Raw genomic sequence first — 17,416 nt, 5'->3', positions numbered from 1 at the left:
GGATTTAAGTTTAGTAAAAGAGAAAAAATCAATATTCAATGCTATTTTCTTTAAAGCAAACAAAAAATGGCAAACTTGATCTCCTTGAATTTAGAAGTACTGAGATACGCAAGGAAAAAAAAGAACCACCATACTGTAATATACTACCAAAGATGAATTTGATAGAAATCAGTAGAGATTATTTTTTTAATCATAGTAATTTAAAATACCTTAAATATCTCATATTCTAAGAAGCACTTCCCACAACACTTCTGAAATTTTAAGAGCTAACTTCTGGTAAATGGTATAGTTAAGCTTCTTTCATACAGCCTAGACACAAATAACAATATACTTCTACACTAAGTATAAGATTTATCATCTGACAAAATCTAGTTTAATCATACTTTTGAAAAGTATTTAAAATTTTAAAAAATATGTATCATATACATTATTGCTCACAACAATCTCAATAATGAAGCTAAAAGTTAAACAAAGATCTGGGCTTTTAAGAAATACTAACAAATTATGGCTGTCATATAAATAAGTATTTGTATACTCATCTTGGGCACTAAAGGAGTATGGAAGAAGCTAAAGGAATCCAGAAAATAAGAACAAAGTTGCACTAAAGGAGTATGGAAGAAGCTAAAGGAATCCAGAAAATAAGAACAAAGTTGCACTAATCTAATTTGCTTTTTTCTTACTTTCCCATTTAACAAAGATGAGACCCGGTGCCTTGCAGGAAACTCTGAATGTATGTGTTTCCTGAAGTTCCTTATTTACTTTCAATCTAGTGACAAGAAAGAACAATAGGAAATAATCTTGGCTAGATGGATAAAAAGTATAACTATTTACAATATTAAATTTAATTATTTTTAAATGGCTATCAAATAAATATTTCATGTGTGACATTCTTATCACAAATAAAAATCATAAATTTCTTCAAAAAACTATACACATATATATATAGTTTTTAAATCTATGTGTTATTCAAAATAAAAGCAATGTCTTTTTTCCCTAGCACTCATCAGAGACTTAATACACTAAAATAACATAATATAGCAGCCAGCGAAATTAACTAAGGGTCACAGGCCTGCAATCGAATGATAAAACTGTACTGAAATAAAATCTGTCTCTAGTACATAAAAAATTCAATGAAAACCAAATATAACTTGAATGCTTTATTTTACTCCTTTGCGCCATTTATATGACTGTATTACCAGGGAAATTTTTGTCAAAGTGAATCAGATTAGAGCATTGGTATTCGGTTCTTTGTGTCTTGGCCAAAGATAAGCAAATAAATCCTAAAATCACTCATCCAAAGTTACTGGAGATTACATATGTCTTAAATATGTAAACCATGAGACATATTAAATGCCTACAAAAAAGCAAATTTAAAATAAAATCTGTATAATCTCCCCTACCTTGAAAATAGCTGCTAGAAGAAATTACATATTAATATATTCCTAAGAACAAAAATGGCACTTGCATTTATTCACTGTTTTGGATCATCCCTGCCTTGCTTCTTTCAAGAGCAGAAATAATCTAGAGTTAACAGTTTATCTTTGTTAGTAAAATACATTTTATATCTAGGTCTGTAAAGGGTAGGGTCTTCAAATAATCTAAACAAGTACTTTATAAATGGTAAGTAACAATAAAGATGATGCTTTCTAGAAATTTTCTTTTTAGAGAAAATAAAGTAAAATAGCTAGAAACTCACCTGCAATGAATCAGTAAGAGGCTCAAGACTGAAAATATTAAATGTTAGTTTGAGGTATAAACTATAAAGTTCATTACTACTATAACTCAAACCAATATTAAATTAGTATTTTAATTAATCACTGCTTGGCATTACCTCTATACCCTTCCCCACTGTTTGGGTCTCTTAGCCCAGTTCTGCCTTAGTAGCTTCTCCTCTTAGCTTGCATCCCATGTTCAATTACTTCAGCAGTCTCCGTTGTATCTCAATTCTCTCCTTCCTCACCCATCTTCAATATGATCTGTCTTTGCTTTGTTCTTGGCTGCAGAACACTGCCAGGGAAACTTTATGTAAAATAGGCAGATTATAAACTTATGAGCTCCAATTTCAGATGAGGCCCTGCTCACCAGTCCTTTCACTTATTTATCTTGAAACACTTCTCTTTCCCAGTCCCCACAGTATTTATAACAAACTTTCATCACTCACCTCATGTCCCCTACCTTACCGTCATCAATCCCAGCCTCAAAGAGTAACTGTCTTTCTACTTAATACCAAAAAGAAAACCCCAAGTCCTCAGATATGACTTCTTCCCTCCATATCCAAACATATCTGATTCTCACCTATACACAACTCCTAACTTCCTAAGGTATAGTATAGATGTCTACTCTTTTCCAGAGTTAACCTCCCAACCAGCTGTTCTTTTTTTTTTTTCTATGCTTTTTGGTGAGGAAGATTGGCCCTGAGCTAACATCTGTTACCAATCTTCCTCTTTTTTTTTCTCCCCAAAGCCCCAGTACATAGATGTATATCCTAGTTATAAGTCCTTCTAGTTCTTCTATGTGGGATGCCACCACAGCATGGCTTGGCAAGAGGTGTGTAGGTCCATGCCCAGGATCCGAACCAGCAAACCCTGGGCTGCCAAAGCAGAGTGTGCAAACTTAACCACTATGCCACTGGCCAGCCCCACAACCAGCTGTTCTTGATCTCACCTCTCCTCATTTCACCTGAGACCTTGTTCTATTAATTATCCCTGACTCTCCTATCTTCAATCTCATCAGCCCATCAAAAAAATGTTCAAGTACTAAAGTTCTTTCCCTCAACTCTGCCTCTTCAAGCTACTTCTTGCCTCCCCTTCATTGGCAAACTTCTATTCTCTCTTTGTTCTACCTCCTTAGCAATCTGTCTTCCATCTTCACCACTCACTTGGTTTTGGAAAAGGTGAGGAATGATCTGATTTCTAAATTCAATTGCCTATAGTCAGTCTTCATTTAACCTGACCTCAGTGCCCTCAAAAGTCAATGAAGGTAATAAATGTAGATGAAATGAAAGAAGTAGAAAGTCACCATTTGTAATCCTCCAATGCAATGACTGATTCAAGCAGGAATCATTAATGGATGCTAAAACCACTGGTTTAAAAGGTTGTTAGGAACAGGATATTTACATGCCATGAAGTATCACACTATCAATTATTTATTAATTAAATAGTAGAGAGATCTGTAAGTTCCCACCTTTACCAAGTGGTCAAGCTGGAATCACTAAGAGAAGTGATTTTATGTGCCTCCTGATGTGATAAAGTGGTAGAACTACATACCATCTGTGTGGTAATCTTGCCAGAAACATCCAACCAGAATCTAATCATGAAGAAAGAGACTAATTCAGAATATGGAATATACTCAAGGACAAATGCGCTACTTTTCAAAGGATAAACCAAAGAAGAGAGGGAGGCAGTGGGACTGGTCCAGACGAGGGGAGGCTAAAGAGACATCCCAGCCAAATGCAATGCATGAACCTTGATTGAATCTTGCATTAGACAGGGAAAAAAGTTATAAAGAATTTGAGGACAAAGGATGAAACTTAAGGATGGACTATATATTGAATAATGTTACTGAATAATTGTTGATATTCTTAGGTATCATAATGGTACTGTGGTTGTGTAAGAGAATGTCTTTGTAATTGGGAGATGCATTCTTAAATATTTAGGAGTGAAGTGTCATGATATTTACATCCTGTATTCAGGTTTGGCAGAAGGGAAGTGTGTGTGTGTGTGTAGGTGTTCACTCTACCATTCTTCTGATTTTTCAGTAGGTTTAAAATTTTTCAATAATAAAAATGAACCAATGAAGGAAGAACTGAAGACATGTAGAAATGAGCCAGACAAATGGAGGGGAGAAAGGGCATGATAAGAAGAAAACTCCAGGAACAGGGAACATCATGTGCAAAGGTTTGGAAGGAAAAAGAGAGCCTATTGCCAGAAACCACAAGAAATCCAGATGTCTGAGAAAATTATATATTTGGAGGGAGGAGGGAGTTGTGGAGAGTCATAGGCCAGTGAGATAAGTTGGGTAGAGAACTTAATGAATTTATAATCTGTTAAAGGAGTAAGAAATGCAGACTTCATTGTGAAGATAAAAAAAATTACAGAAATAATTTAAGCTGAGGAATGATGCAATCAAATCTGCCCTTTAGAAAGATCACTAATTGCATCACAGAGAATGCACTGAAGAAGACTAAGACTAGAACAGACCAGATAGGAAATTTGCAATAATCTAGGTGAGAGATAACAGTAGCCTGAACTCAGATAAGGGTAGAGGAGATGGCGAAAACTCAGTAGAGTCCAGTCCAGCCTCTTTTCAGTGTCCTACAACCAAATTTATAACTACCTACTGCTCATCTTCACCTACAAGTCTCATAGATACCTAAAATTCAACATATCCAAAACTTAAACTCATTATCTATCATCCATCTACCCCCTCCTTCACTTCCCCCAAATTTATTCCTTCTCTAGCTCAGTTAATGGTAACATCATCTATGCAGTTTCCAAAGTTAGAAACTCTAGAGCCAACTTGACTCCCCAATCTCTCTCCATTCTTCAATTTCTATACCAACTTAGACTGTCCTATGGATTCTACCTCCAAAATTCATCACAGATCCATCCCTTGTTCTCCATTCCAACAGCCACTGTTCTAGCTCAGGATTTTATTTGCAGATTAGACTACTGCAAGAGTCTCCAACCAAAAGTCCTTCTTTGGTCCTAACCTCACTCAACTTCAGAATTATCTTTCTAAAATTCAGATCTGATTAGTTCACTCTCCTTAAGTATTCCTTCTATCAAGTCTAAAAACTCTTCACAACCTGGGCCCAATCTACACACTCAGTTTAGCCAAACTGAAAAGCAAAGCAAAACAAAACCAAGACATGAACTTTCCCAAAATACTTATGATTTCGAAATTTTACTTTATTTACTCTATAGGAGAAAAACATGATAAAATATGATGCATCACCATAATATTCATATACAAACACACATTCTCTGAACTTCCTTTTAGTCAAAAAGCCAACTATTTGAATATAAAATTTCCCAAATCAGTAGCATCTTTTTTGCCATGAAAACTTCTCCCCACTTTCTAAAATGCAATTTTTTTAAGTTCACCATATTAAAAAAGGAAAAAACATGGGGCTGGCCCCGTGGCCGAGTGGTTAAGTTCGCGCGCTCCGCTGCAGGCGGCCCAGTGTTTCGTTGGTTCGAATCCTGGGCGCGGACATGGCACTGCTCATCAGACCACGCTGAGGCAGTGTCCCACATGCCACAACTAGAAGGACCCACAACGAAGAATATACAACTATGTACCGGGGGGCTTTGGGGAGAAAAAGGAAAAAAATAAAAAATCTTAAAAAAAAAAAAAAGAAAAAACATCAATACCACTACATGACTTATTCTCAATACTGTCTCCAACTATTATACCTTCATACTACCCCAGAAAAATCTCACCAAAGAGCTGGAGCTCTGTTTACCTGCAGTCTTACTTTTGTATGATTGTGAAGGAAAGTTGACCAGTTAACAAAATTGTAAGAGATTACATTCTTCCCCATTCATTTCATGTATTTTAGTTAATGCAGCTCTACTTAGGACCTTCAGATTATGACACTGACATGCTGCCGACTGGGCTAAGAGGGCAGCTTTAGTTAATTCAACTCTAAATGCCACAGCACAACTATGGACTAGGAGACATGTAGAAAAATAAAAGTATCTCATTTTATGTAAAAAGATATTGAAAAATAGTAAGGAAAAGAAACAAACCTAGAACGAGAGGAGATTTTACAAATATGAGAAACTTTAAAACCACTATTTCTTCAGTTAAATCCTCGCATTTGGAAGAGCAATTACCAGCGGTAGAAAAACCCTTCAAATATAAAGGGAGGCATGAATAGTAAATGAAGACAGAGGAATAATTCCCAAGAAGAGAATTAACCCAGATAACTGTAGCTTACTCTTGAAAAGGCCAAAAGTTTTTGTACAAATAAGTCACTTCTGCAAAATTTAATTCTGAAGTTAATTATATATTTTCACTTTTCAAATAGTATATTTTGAAACCAAGGTAATCTTTTCTCTTTTTTTTAACCTCCTCATTGCCAGAAATGTTATGTTTTTATTTTATTTTTAATTTTACTTATTCATGTGTGTGTGTAAGGAAGACTGGCCCTGAGCTAACATCTCTGTCCACCTTCCTCTATTTTATGTAGAATGCCACCACAGCATGGCCTGACGAGCAGTGCTAGGTCCTCACCCGGGATCCGAACCTGCAAGCCCTGGGCCGCCAAAGCGGAATGTGCAAACAACCACTACACCACCAGGCAGGTCCCTATTTTTATTTTTATCATTAGTGCACTTTCTTTTTTTCTTGAGGTAACATTGGTTTATAACATTATATAAACTTTAGGTGTACATCTTTATATTTTGATTTCCATGTAGACTACATCATGTTCACCACCCAAAGTCTAATTGCCATCCATCACCATACACATCTGCCATCTGACCCCTTCCACACTCCCCCATCCCCCATCCCCTCTGGTAACCACCAACCGATTCTCTATAGCTATGTGTTTGTCGTCGTTGTTGTTGTTTTCATCTTCCATATATGAGTGAAATCATACAGTACTTGGCTTTCTCCATCTGACTTATTTCACTTAGCATAATATCTCAAGGTCCATCCATGTTGCTGCAAATGGCAAGATTTCATCTTTTTTATGGCTGAGTAGTATTCCATTGTGTGTGTGTACACACACACACACATATATATACACACCCCACATCCTCTTTCCATTCATCATCATTTCCATCATCATTTCCATTCATATTCAACCACTGATGGGCACTTAGGTTGTTTCCAAGTCTTGGCTATTGTAAATAATGCTGCAATGAACATAGCGGGTGCATGTATCTTTTCAAATTAGTATTTTCATGTTCTTAGGATAAATACTCAGAAGTCGAATAGTGGATCATATGGTCTGATGTAAGTATTGCTACTCCAGCTTTCTTTTCATTTCCTTTTGCATGGACTATCTTTTCTACCCCTTGACTTTCAGTATATGACTATCTTTAGGTTTGAAGCATGTCTCTTGTATGCAGTATATATCTGGGTCTTGTTTTTTAATTCATTCAGCCACCCTATGTCTTTTGATTGGAGCATTTAATCTATTTACATTTAAAGTAACTATGATATGTACTTACTAACATTTTGTTACTTTTTTTCTGGATGTTTTTATAGTTCTCTGTTCCTTTCTTCTTCTCTTGCTCTCTTCCCTTGTGATATGATGGCTTTTTTTAGGTTATATTTCGTTTCTTTTCTCTTTATTTTCTGCACATTTATAATAGGTTTTTGGTTTGGGATTACCATGAGGTTCATATATAATAACCTACGAAAACAGTAATCTACATTAAGTTGATGGTCTTTTAAGTTTGACCTCTAACTAAAAGCCCTACACTTTTACTCCCCCTGCCATATTTTATGCTTTTGATGTCTTATTTTACCTCTTTTGCTTTTGCATATCCCTTAACCACTTATCATAGATATGGATGATTTTACTACTTTTGTCTTTTGACCTTCATACAAGTTTTACTGTATATTTATGTTTGCCAGTGATATTTTTTCTTGATAACTTTCTTATTCCTATTTGTGGGCTTTTCTTTTCCATGTAAGTAAGTCCCTTCAACATTTCTTATAAGGGCAGTATAGTGGTGGTGAACTCCTTTAGTTTTTGCTTGTTTGGAAAACTCTTTATCTTTCCTTCTGTTTTGAATGATAACCTTGCCAGGTAAAGTATTCTTGACTGTAGGTTTTTCCTTTTGGCACTTTGAGTATATTGTGCCACTCCCTTCTAGCCTCTAAGATTTCTGCTGAGAAGTCAGCTGATGGCCATATGAGGTTTCCTTTGTATGTAACTCGTTGCCTTTCTCTTCCAGCTTTTAGGGTTCTCTCTTTATCTTTAATTCTTGACATTTTAATTGTAATGTGTCTTAGTGTGGGCCTTTTTGGATTCATCTCATTTGGTGCTCTCTGTGCTTCTTGTACCTGGATATCTGTTTCCTTCTCAGGTTAGGGAAGTTTTCAGCTATTATTTCTTCAAATAAGTTCTCTGCCCCTTTGTCTCTCTTTTTTCCTTCTGGGACGCCTATAATGCAGATATTAGTATGCTCGATGTTGTCCCAGAGGTCCCTCAGACTGTCCTCATTCTTTTTAATTTTTTCTTTTTTCTCTTCAGCTTGAGTGATTTCTTCTCCTCTGTCATTCAGATCACTGATTCTTTCTTCTGTGTCATCTACTCTGCTGTTGATGCCCTCTAGTGAATTTTTTATTTCCATTATTGTATTCTTCAGCTCCGATTGGCTCTTTTTTATATTTTCCAAATCTTCGTTGATGTTCTGTGTGGAGCAAATCTTCTCCCCAGATCAGTAAGCATCCTTATGACTATTAGTTTGTACTCTTTATCAAGTACATTATTTATATCTGTTTCATTTAGTTCTTTTTCTGAGGAATTGTCCTGTTCCCTTATTTGGAACATATTCCTTTGTCTCCTCATTTTGCCTACTTCTCTGCGCTTATTTATATATGTTAGATAGATCAGCTATGTCTCCTGATCTTGGAAATGTGGCCTTATGTAAGAGATGCCTTATGGAGCCCAGGAGCATGCTCCCCTCTCATCACTCATGCCAAATGCTCTAAGTGTGTCCCCTGTGTGGGCTGTGTGTGCCCTTCTGTTGTTGCAGGGTTGCTATTGCTACAGGTGCACAGGTAGGCTAGGCTGACTCCCTGGCCAGCTGGTGGTAAGGCTCTGTCGAATGTGGCTGCTACAGTCACTTTATTGGGCAGGGCAAGCCCCTGTCACAGTTGGCTGCGAGGTCTAGTAGCATACCACTACTGCAGTTTTGCTAGTGGGTCAGGCCCCCAATGTGGCTGGTTGCTAGGCTCAGGGGCACACAGTAGCATAGGTTGTTGTAGATCTGTTGTTTCCATGGGAGGAGATGAATTCAGGATCCTTCTATACCGCCATCTTCCAAACTCTCACCAGAAATTTTCAAGTCCCATAATACCAAGTTGTCAGGATATAATCACTGGTGAAGAATGTATAAATTGGTATAACCACTTCTCTAGTAAAATTGAAAATGTACATATCCTGCAAACCAGCAGTTTCATTCTTAAATATCTTCCCTGAAAAAACTCTTGGACATGTGCATAAGAAGATATGCAGAAGAAGGTTTATGACAGCTTTCCTTGAACAGAGAGGCATCTGAAACAAACTTGAGTCAGAAAAGAATCCATTAGTCCATAGCAACACTCAAAATATGGTGGAGATGAGCTTTCTTCTTTCAAAGGGTGCCAGCTTGATTGACCTTTAAGAACCTTTAGTAGCCCAGAAATGGGAGCAGCTCTTTTATCCAAGGTAACCTTTCCTTGATAACTTAATTTCACCATTCTAATAATCAGTTTTATACTGAGCTTTAAGTGATACTCACAGGAGCTACTGAAGGAAGTCAGTTTGCCCCCATATTAAAGAGCTTCAGATTATAGTGATAACACTAGTTCTTTTATTACTTTGTTATCAATATATTTTTAGAGTTTCTCTCTTCTCCCTAGAGAGGTTGTCAGCAGTCACTGTTCTCTGCCTTGCTATCTATATTTCTGCCTTTGGTACCCTCTATATCCCCTTCTAATTTGATTCTCCTGAAACAAGTAATCAACTTTTATTGTTTTTAGTTGAGGTATAATTTACATATAACGTTATATTAGTTTCAGGTGTAGTACCTAACTTCTACAGTACTTTATAGTTGGCATAGCATCTTAACACACATTACTTCATTTAATTCTCACAATAACCTTATAATACAAGTCCTATCACTATTCCTATTTTATATATGAGAAAACTGAGGCTCTAAAAGATTGAGTGATTTATCTGAGGACATAAAGCAGGTAAATAGCAAAAGTGATCTCAACTGTCAATCTTTTCTTCTTTCATCACCAAACAGCTTGTTAAAAACAAATAAGAGTCGAAAGTAGAGCCTATAAGAAAAAAAACCATGAGACTTATGTATAAGCTTTGAATTTTTTTGGACATTCATAACATATATTATTAATTAATTAAAACACTTAGCTTACTTCTCTACTTTCTTGGCAGTCGAAGCTACCAGGAAAAAAATCACGTCCAGATAAAGAAAATACTAATGTATATCTATTGCCAATTTCAAAAACCTATGCACCAGTAATGAACAATTCAAAACATAACAGTAGTTCAAATGTGCTGTAAAATAAGGCTACCATTTTCAGAAAAAAAATTTTTTCTTCAGATTTGAAGACAACGAAACAGACTAAAGAATATCTGCATTACGTAATAAATAGATTTCCTTTTACTTTTCCCTCTTTGCCTCCCTCTGCAAAGAGAGTTGCTAGAGGACCTAAAGGGTTAATCTAATCCATCAAACAGTGCCCACTGAGAGCATTTTCCCATCTGGTGGGAGTCAAGAACACTAGCTCAGGTCCTTACCAGAATCATGCAAACCATAGGTTTAGAACAATACTACTGACATTTTGGATCAGACAATTCTTTGTTGTATGTTTGGGGTAGGGTGGGGTGCGATATATTCTGTGCATTGTAGGATGTTTAGCAACATCCCTGGCTGGATGCCAGTAGCACCCCACCTTCAGTAACGACAAAGAAAAATGTTTCCTGATACTACCAAATGTCCCTTGGAGGGCAAAATCACCCATCTGACTATTGATTTAGATGTTAGGGTCCAGGTCTTTGAAAAAGAAGGCCTCCAACCAGCCCTAATTATAATTTTTAAAAACTAATTTTGATGTTAAATCTGGGATTTTAAAAAATAAGATGGTAATAGTACAAGAAGATACCTAAATAATGAATATGAATCCACCTTTAAGTTCAAGCATTTTTACAGGATTTTGTAACATGGATGTCATCTATGTGTATACATTGGTCCCCTCCTCCTCGCCCCATCCCAAAGTGGGGAAATGTCCAGTTCTCTCCCCACTTTGCTAGTAAAATGTCAAATACATACATAAGAAGACCTAAACAACTCTAACTTGCAAATCCCCAATTCTTGCCTTACAGGCCACATTGTGGTTCTTCAGCCACGCATCCTAGAGATTCAAGCTTCTACTCTTCAGATTTCCTCATCTGGTTCCTGCCATCTATTTGTGAAGCGAGGAGGAAGTGAACTGATAACCTTTAACCCTGATATCCTAATATTCGATGACAAAAATAATCCTTCAACTTTTACTTACTGACTCCCAGCTGACCAGACCACCTCTTGAGATCACTGAAGCCATTCATGCTAACTTTTTTCTTTCTCCATTCTTTATTATTAATCTATGCTGAAAACAGTATGTCAGTTGTTTAAAACATCACTTATTAATACCAGCGATCAGTTGTTTATTCTCTGACTCAAAATATTTTAAACATGTAAATTGATTTTAAAAGAAAAATTTTTCAAGAAGCTGTGAGCTGATCCATTTATATGAATGAACCACAATAGGCAAATATTGAGATAGAAAGTAGATTAGTGGTTGCCTAGGCCTGAGGGTGGGGTGGGGAGAATGGGGAGTAACTGCTAATAGGCAGGTTTCTTTTGGGGGTGATGAAAATATTCTAAAAAATTAGATTATGATGATGGTTCCATGCTGTGTAAATATACTTAAAGAATCATTGAATTTTACATTTTAAATGAGTGTACTTTACTCAATAAAGTTGTTTGTAAAAAGCTAAAAGCAGGAAAAAGGAATTTTAATCAACTTTTATTGACAGGAAAAGAAATGAGACTAAGAACAAATTCTGCAGTTTGTCATTTCATGAATTATATAACATTTGGTTTTAATTCTGACATACAACTTAATACCTATTCAGTAATAAATTTTTACTTTTCCAGAAAACACACATATGCAAGTTCAATCATCTTTTCCTAGTAAACTTTGGATAATTTGAAAGCAATGAAAAACATTTCAGAAAGCCAAATGCTAGAGTAACAATACTTCCACAAGAACAAAATATATCAATATCATTAACAACAACAAAACATGGACAGTCTTTTTAGTTTTCTTGTGATGCATTCTTTACAAAGAAAACCATTAAGACATTTTTCATTTCTCTTAAAAGTGATCCTCAAACTGTACTGTCTGTCCCGGTAGTGTGATAATTCTGAAGTTACCAGAGCATAATTTAAAAAGAGCCAAATCACAATAAAACTGCAAACATCTAATCCCCTAATCACAACTATCAATCACCCAAAATTTGCACACATTGATCATTTTTACCAAAACCTATCACAAGCTATGATGATTACAATGAACTATCAATACCTATTTCTAGGAAATCAGACTATCACTGCAATACAAATCGAGTCAAACAAACAAATCCCATCATTCCATCTTTCTATCATAACTGCTTAGAAATCATTAAAGCTCTCAAGGTACTTTTCCAATGAGAACTCTCCATCAGATTTATAAAAGTCAACCTGAACGTCCATCAAAATCTGCAGTTTAAGTTACCACAATAAGACAATTCTCAGTGTACTATCACGCTATCACTTGCCTTGTAAGCATTTACGATTAAGATTGCCCTGGGGTTTGAGAAATCAAAAAGAGTCAATTAAAAACCAAAAACACTACCAACAATTTAATTCTTCGAAAGAACTTCAATAAAGACCAGAAGATAAACCTGGTTAAAGGCGAATTTAAAAAAAAAATTTGCAACCCGAGTCAGCGAAAATTCTAAAAATATCATCCTGAACTCAGCACGTGGACAGACCAAGTGGTAAACTGTAATGGGCAGTCAAAAGTTCCCTTGTTAACGATGGGAGGGCAGGGGAGGCCTGCCTTTTTATCAATGCAGAGATGGAAAGCAGCAGAAGTGAAGAAAATTCTTTAACAAATCATTGCGAGCTAAATTGCCAAACTGCAAAACACCGCGTTACTCTTTAGGTTAGCCTTCCCCAAGAAGAAAAATGATTTTTTAAATTTAAATTATTCCAGTAGGATCCAAAGAAGGCTAAGGGCCCGGCTGGAAACAGAAAGGGAAAGTTTGGGGGCAGCACGTAAGAAGGCGGTGGAAGTTCCAGAGCCCGGATCCCGGAGGGGGCGAGAGGGGCGAGAGCAGCGGCTGAGGCCGCCGGCTGGAGGAGGGGAGCACAGCTGCCGCTGCCGGTCCCGGTCCCGGTCCCGGTCCCGGTCCCGGAGCGAGCGTGAAAAGGAAGAGGAGGTGGCCGAGAGGAGAATGGAAGACGCTTCAGCGCCGGTCAGTTGTGACCAAAACTCTGTGCGCTCCGGGCCGGGGAGGAGACAGAGGGGGTGGGGTCTCAGACCCTCTCTCCACTGAGGGTGAGGGTGAGGGTGGGCCGCGAAGCGCCGGGGGCCGCGGGGGGCCGGCCGGACACCTACCTGCGGGTCCCGGGCAGCCGCCCCAGAGCGAGGCCTAGTGCATCGCCGCCGCCTCCAGCCCTCCACGTCTCGCTGAGGCTGCTCCTCCGCGGCCGCCGCCGCCCGCAGCCCCGTCAGGCCCGAGCCCGGCTTTCCGCCCCCGCCCCGCGCCGGCTGGCCTGTCGGCCGGGGGAGCCCAGGGCCGCCCTCTCGAGCCCAGCTCCGCTCAGGGGTGAGAGGCGGCAGCGGCGGCTCCCTCACGTCTCTCCCGGGTGTCCTGTCAGCCAGCAGTTTCCCCCGGGTCCGCAGCGCCGCCTCCGCCGCTGCTGCCACCGCCTCTCCCACATCCCCGGCCTCCAGAGGAGCCGCCGCCGCGCCGCGACCACTACCCCTAGCGCTTCTGCTCCTTGCTCCACTGCTCCCCTCACCCCGCCGGCCCGACTTGGCCCTGCTAGGTCCGGGGAGACCGCGCCGGAGGCCGCCGCGAGGCCGCCGCAGCCCCCAGCCCACAATCCACCGCGCGGCTCCGCCGGGGCGGGAGAGCCGCGGCCCGGGCCGCGGGGAGTGCTCGCCGCCTCGGGAGGAGGGCCACGGCGCGGGCGCCCCCGGCGTTCCCCCGGAGCGGGGAATACCCCGCGCGATGCTCTGCGTCTCCCCCAATAATCCTGCCCGCCAAGACACAAACCCACGCTGAACTCAGCTTTTCCCCATGACCCCTCCCCCACCCGAGTGGTTCTCAGGGGCAGCCAGGGGCCGCCTTCCGCCTGCCCTGGGACTGACCCGCGCTCCCTCAGCCCGGCCCTGGCCCCCCCGCCCCAGACCAGCCGACTCCAAACGCACCCATATCACCCAGGACCTATTAAAGTAGATACTCCCACTACACTCCACCTCTCCTTTCATCCCCTAAAAGCGAACCCTGTTCAGAGTTTCCTAAATAAATGTTCTTTGAAAGGTTAAAGGTCACCCCCTCCCCAACAACCCACAGGACTCTGAAAACTACATTGTCTATTGAGGCCTTCCCCCACCAACTCTAAGTTTTCCCCTGGTTCAGGCCTTCCTCCAAGGCACTTATCACACTTCTCTGGCACTGAAATCGGTTATTCCTGCTATTTGACTGAGATACTTTGAGTGTGTGTGTATTATTAATACATCCTCATTGTGATTAAGAGTAATCCAACTCAACTTGGTTTGAGAGGGCTTGCAATCTTAATCCGATAAAATACAATCTGCAAGAAAGGGAACGTCTTGGAATATTTTTAAAAAGAAAAAAAAGGGCCCTCAATCATTCGAGTGCTTATGTCTTAATTTTAGAAAGATTTCTTTCAATTTTGAAACTATTTCTTTGCCTAAAAATATCTGTCAAAGTCGCAGGCATTTATAAAATACTAGTATGTTTTAACAAATCAAAAGTGAAAATGTAATTCTTACAGTTGGGGATTGAAAAAAAAGTTGATACAAGTTTCACTTCCAAGAAGTCACTGAAAGCTGCAAATATAACTGTGAAATAATATTTTACCCACTAAAGAGCTAAGTTGGGGGAATGGAAGGACAAAAGAGAAGAAGCAACAAAAATAGTTGAGAGAAAATTCTTATATTATGTTTTTCTAAATTCTCTACAATTTTGGGATAAAAGGAGTGAGAATATCAATCCCCAATATGAAATAAATGTAGCTATAAAAAATAAAGACATCCTCTTAAATCCCCCGTCTCATATAAAACCAGTTGAGTTTGTCTTGTGAAAACCTTAAGGAAAGGTTCAGCAAATTTCATCCAAGGCCGGAAAGGAAAATAATTTCGTTTTAAGTCTACAATCAGTTGATGGATTATACTAAGAAATGGATTTAGCAAGTTCCTATATTTTGAACCTGCATAAGGAAGTCAAGAACAGTTGGAAAGCTACCTTTAACTTGGCAGTTTGACCTTTTAAAAAATATTTGCATTTATGCCCCTCCTTGTTCCAAAAAAGATTCCAAGTTGCTCCAGTTGGCACTTGGATTAAATAATAGCCATGAGGTATCTCCCAGACACTAGAACAAGACAGACTGGTTTGCTCTCCTCATTATCCATCTGTAGATAACACACCATAGGAAGAAAATACACATTGAGTATTATGCTTTGCTCTTTCAGGGATCCAGCATGATTTTTGCTTTTACTTTTCCACAGAACAATTCATAATCATGAATCTAAACAGAAAAGTAAATGCTGATGGCCAGGTTTGCCAACGACAAAAGAAAACAAAATGAAAAACTGTTAACTGGATAAATAATTTAATTTAAAGGTAGATAAATTTCAAATTAATTAATATATTCACTTATCCCTTAAATCATTTCAGTATTAGAAAAGGCAAATTACAGAGAAATATGTATACATATATTATTAGTGTTCATTTCCAGAGACCACAGATGACAGAAAATTAAAAATTGACAGAGATCACCACTGCCCTCTTGCAAATAGGAAGAAAATATTTAGCTACCATATTACTAAAACTGTATTTGGCATAGTATTTATTAAACCTATTAAGAATTATGAATGGTGATATTCATCAGGGTCATATATTCTCATTAGAGGGAGAATGGGCAAATTTTCTAATGCTGTAATACCTATAAAGGAACTACGTTTATGTTAGTGTATGTTCAGTGGGTATTTGTGTGTGTGACAGTAGTGAGACTAACATGTCTACTCAACCAATGAACACCATTTTTAATGACTTATTTTACAGAAACTATACATTCACATGCCAATATAAATACAGAAGGGAAGGGAACACTAGTAGAAGGAACAACTCAGAAAAATTACTTTGCAATTTAGTTAGATTTGAGAACTAGCCCTTCTTTTTTCCACAATAACAAACCTTAAATCTATCAAATGGAAATCATTCAAGTTCTCTAACCTAATCTATAGCTAAATATGTGTAATTACATTGTATGTTTACTATAAATTATCTTTGGTAAGCAAAATCCACATGCACTCATGAACTTAAAGTATTCTGCAGATAGTAGTTTGTGTTTTTTTTTTTTTTGAGGAAGATTACCTCTGAGCTAACTACTGCCAATCCTCCTCTTTTTGCTGAGGAAGACTGGTCCTGAGCTAACATCCATGCCCATCTTCCTCTACATTATACGTGGGTTGCCTTCCATAACATGGCTTTTGCCAAATGGTGCCATGTGCGCACCTGGGATCCGAACCAGCGAACCCCAGGCCACAGAGAAGCAGAACATTTGAACTTAACCGCTGCGCCACCAGGCCAGCCCCCCAGATAGTAGTTTTTTGATGTAATACCCTAAATTATTTTATCCATTATATTTAAGCTATTTTAAAATGTTATAATGCTTAAAAATCACAATGTATAACAAAGCAATTGGAACTGGAAACTATGTTTTAATGTTTATTCATATCTAATGTAGGAAAACTTTCCGATTTACTTTGAGAATGATGTAAGACATTAAACCTAAATGCAAGTATAAGCACCACTATAAATTTTATAACATTTCGTGTGATAATAACATACTCAATAACTGTTGGGAGTAAAATACAAGTTTTCAGCATACCATCATCTGTTTGTGTCTTCTAAATCAGCTGCTTGATTACTTTGGAAACAAGTACTTAACTCTATTAAATTTCTCTGGTACATTTCTCTTTGACTCTGATATTCCAAATTTCCATTTTTATTATCATAATAATAGCAACTACCATTTACTAAGAATTTACTGTGCTCCAAGCATGGGGAAAACCAAGGTAGTGTGGTATATTAGTTTTCTATTGTGTGTACAAATTACCACAAACTTAGCAGTTTAAAATAACACGTATTTATTATGTTACAGTTTCTGTGAGTCAGGAGTCCAGGCACAGCTTAGCTTGGTCTTCTGCTCAAGGCCTCATAAGGCTGCAATCAAAGCATCAGTCAGGCTGTGTTCTTATCTTATCTGTTTTCAGTGTCATTCAGATTGTTGACAGAATTTATTTTCTTGTGGTTGTAGGACTGAGAGCCCTAGCTTCTTGCTGGATGGAAACTGCCCTCAGCTCGTAGAGGCCACCTGCA

The 17,416-nt window shown here is 38.4% G+C and overlaps 1 protein-coding gene across 11 annotated transcripts in view; it reads right to left on the bottom strand.

Moving 5' to 3' along the window:
• Nucleotides 1–13,895, bottom strand: part of VPS54 (VPS54 subunit of GARP complex) — a 107,462-nt gene extending 93,567 nt beyond the window's left edge. For 6 of the 11 annotated variants that reach the window (XR_011526041.1, XR_011526038.1, XR_011526039.1 and 3 more), the window contains exon 1: nt 13,399–13,539. The gene's annotated coding sequence lies outside the window, so the exon portion shown is untranslated. Of the gene's footprint in view, nt 1–13,398 lie in introns of all 11 variants that reach the window. The other 5 variants (XM_070572521.1, XM_070572526.1, XM_070572520.1 and 2 more) reach the window with 4 other exon arrangements.
• Between the last annotated feature and the right edge of the window lie 3,521 nt (nt 13,896–17,416).

This window comes from Equus przewalskii, chromosome 14, assembly GCF_037783145.1.
Source record: "Equus przewalskii isolate Varuska chromosome 14, EquPr2, whole genome shotgun sequence".
In the NCBI taxonomy this organism is placed as follows: domain Eukaryota; kingdom Metazoa; phylum Chordata; class Mammalia; order Perissodactyla; family Equidae; genus Equus; species Equus przewalskii.
This window is presented reverse-complemented; position numbering and strand designations above follow the sequence as displayed.